The following is a 3,549-nucleotide window of genomic DNA, read 5'->3' on the forward strand; positions in this document are numbered from 1 at the left end:
TAAATAGTAATTTTTCATCAATATTTTTAATATTTATTGTTGTGAGAGAAATTTGGTTACAACACCCTGTGAATATCGTGCTGAAATAACTAATTAACCATTGCTTATCGGTCTTCGAACTGCCGCAGTTACCGTGAAGATGGTGGTGCAACTGCAATGGCATATATGTAAGTGTATAATGTTTGAGATGAATTGGAAAAGATAACGAGTACAAATGGCTGAGAATATCCTTCTCAGGCCGGCCAAAAGTACTCGAAAAATAGTCACTTTGGTTACACGTGCCAATTCGCATAGTTAGTGAAAATTTGAACCCCTTTTCCAACTTCCTACATACTCCATATATATGAATCAAGCTCTATATAGTTCTTTCCGGGTTGGACTCCTGTCCTTGAGCAACAAGTTAAGTTACTGATAAGCCAACATCCAGTCCATAACCGACCCAATTGCTTCCTAGGTGGGCTTCCACTATCCATGCATAACAAAACTCCTTAAATCCTATAAATCCATAAATCAAGAAATTATAATTATTATCTATTATTCCATGTAATTATCATGTAAATAAGAATTATTATCACGTTTAGAGTGATTAAATTCTACCAAAATCCATTTTTTGATGAAAAGATAAACCCTCATTTTTAGGAGGTACAATCCATGCTCAACACTGAAATCGTGATTAGGGGTATACAAACACTCCTGCACCTGCACCCCTCTAACCTGATACATTATAGAGGTACTTTCAGCACCTCTCCTGCCCTCCTAGGCTCCTCCTGGCGCACACATGCTTCTGCCCTATGACCTAGAACCCTGCCGAGAGGCTCCAGCTCTACATAAGTACCCCAAGGATCACATGGCAGATGGAACCCTAATAAGTAGATTTTATATCTACATGAAACGCTTCATTTCAGGCTTAAGTTAGTGTTTTGAACCCAAGTATCTGGTATGGTTGATGTGTTTTTGTGTAATTGCATTGCAGGCACTAGTTGGATGAGGAAAAGAGCTTTACAAGGATTTTATGCTGATAGTAGATCCGATTTTTAAGTCTAGGACATTCTCAAATTGTAGATAATATCATTATCTTCGCGTTGGCAGTTGAATCGCCTAATTCTGACGAGCAGAAATCAAGATATGGCCAAAAGAAGAATTGTCAGAAAATCACCAGAACTCTGGCGAGCCCACGTCCCTGAAAACAGTAAACCGGCGCGCCCGCGCCACCCTTTTTGCCCAAAAATCCTGATTTTAGTAGAAATTGATGATTTTGAGGGTCCAGGTTCACCAGGGGCTAATATAAACCAATAAAAAGATGTTTTTAATAATAAGGAGCCAAGGGAGAGGAATACGAAGACTTAGAGAGCACAAGATGACTACGGAGACGAAGACTTTTGTATTCTTCAATATAGTTGATACTTTGGATGCTTGTTTTCGATTTATCTTTGAACCCTAGTACTCTTGTATTGTTTATTATCATATTTTCATTGGAACCCATGGTGACGATGAGTTCAATTATGAACTAATCTTTGTCATGGGGTTCTAACAGATTTATCTATGGATTTCAATAGTTAATTGTTTTACATCTTTAGTGTGTGGTGATTTATGATTTCCTAGTTTGGTTGTGCTTATTCGTCTTTGATGCGTAGCTAACATCTAATATTGTTTGTTAATCTCTATTGAAGCGATAGTGAATATAGAGGTTTAGAACTTGCCATGCTAGCATAGGTTTATGTATGAATTGACATGCATAATTCGTGGGTAATTTTAACCATCTTATTTACCCTATGTAATCAAGATAGATAACTTGTTCTTAGACCGTTATATTTTCAATCTTTATAGACATATAGGGACTAAGCATAATTGGTGTCTATTCAACTTCTATCTTTATTGTAGATGTTAAATAGTAGGGTATACGTATAACGAAAGATAGCGTATACTAGTTTCGTGTTATCTGATTAGTTGTCATCACCATCACATGCTAAGATTAAAGACATAACTTTGAATGAAGTATTTAATTAAGTTAGAATCCCATATTTCTCATATAAGTAATTCATTCGTGATTCTCTTAGTTAATGCTATTTAGTATAGTCTGTTAGTTAAATTAAAACTCAAATTATTACTTGTCTTAGCATTGAGCGATAACCATACATTATTGCATAAGTGCATAATCTAAGCTTAACTTAAACCAATCCCTATGGGAATGAACTTGACTTATATCTTATACTACTTGTGATCGCGTACGCTTGCGTGTATTTTCGCGTGTATTTTAGTGCGAACAAGTTTTTGGCGCCGCTGCCGGGGACTCAGTGTTAAATTTAGTTTATGTGCTTGTCATCAGTGGTCGTTATAGTTCACTGACTCGGATTATTTTCTTACAAGGTTTAATTTAGTCGTGTGTTTCAGGTACTCTAGTTTTTATTGCAATGGGAGAACCAGCAACAGATACGAAAACTTTGATGGATTATTCTCAACCAAAGATTAATGACATTCAGTCTAGGATTTTCAGACCAGCCATTACTACTAATACCTTTGAAATCAAGTTTAGCACGATTCAATGGGTACATAATTCAGTCCAGTTTGGGGGTTCTCCAATGGAAAATCCCAATACGCACATTAAGGATTTCATAGAGATCTGCGACACCTTTAGGTTCAATGGTGTGTCTGAGGATGTGGTAAAACTGAGGCTGTTCCCATTTTCTCTGAGGGACAAGGCTAAGAGCTGGTTACACTCTCTACCAGCTGGTTCCATTGCTACTTGGGAAGATCTTACTCAAAAGTTTCTCACTAAATTCTTCCCTATGGCAAAAACAGCTAAAATCAGGAATGCTCTTACTCAGTTTGTGCAGCAATCAGGGGAATTGCTAGGTGGAGCTTGGGAACGGTATAAGGAGATGCTTAGGAATTGTCCTCATCATGAAATGCCTGATTGGATGATCATCAATCGCTTTTATAACGATTTGGGAGCACAGTGAAGACCCATGCTCGATGTAGCATCAGGTGGAGCATTATGGGCAAAGAGCTATGAGGAAGCTTATGATCTAATTGAACTGATGGCTACTAATGAATATCAGTATCCAACACAAAGATTGCCACAGGGAAAGGTAGCATGAGTTCTTGAAGTGGATACAACTATGGCTATCACTGCCCAACTAAAGGCGTTGTCTATGAAGATCGATTTTCTGGCTAACTATGGTGTTAATCAGATAACCAGTGTTTATGATCTGTGTGCAGGTTCGCATGCGATGGAGCAATGCGCTATATCTAGTGAATCAGCTCAGTTTGTGAGCAACTTTCAGAGATCGCAAAAACCATTTTCAGACACTTATCATCCTGACAACTGGAATCATCTTAACTTCAGCTGGTGCAACAATCAGAATGTGATACAATAGCCGTTCCAGCAGTTTGGAAACAAGCAATTCAATCCTCCTGGTTTTCAGCAACAATTTGCACCAAGGCAACAGTTTCGGCCAATGAGAATGCAACAACAAACTCATGGAGGTGCAGGTCAATCTTCGAATGAAAATTTTGAATTGGAGGAGTTGAGGCTTATGTGCAAAAACT

General features: G+C 37.9%; 1 non-coding gene across 1 annotated transcript; it reads right to left on the reverse strand.

Annotated features, from left to right (window-relative positions):
* Positions 1-2,801: 2,801 nt before the first annotated feature.
* Positions 2,802-2,908, reverse strand: LOC141699500 (small nucleolar RNA R71). The gene has a single exon (XR_012565959.1). It is a non-coding gene; the product is annotated as a small nucleolar RNA R71 (small nucleolar RNA).
* Between the last annotated feature and the right edge of the window lie 641 nt (positions 2,909-3,549).

This window comes from Apium graveolens, chromosome 11 (assembly GCF_009905375.1).
Source record: "Apium graveolens cultivar Ventura chromosome 11, ASM990537v1, whole genome shotgun sequence".
Taxonomy (NCBI): Eukaryota; Viridiplantae; Streptophyta; class Magnoliopsida; order Apiales; family Apiaceae; genus Apium; species Apium graveolens.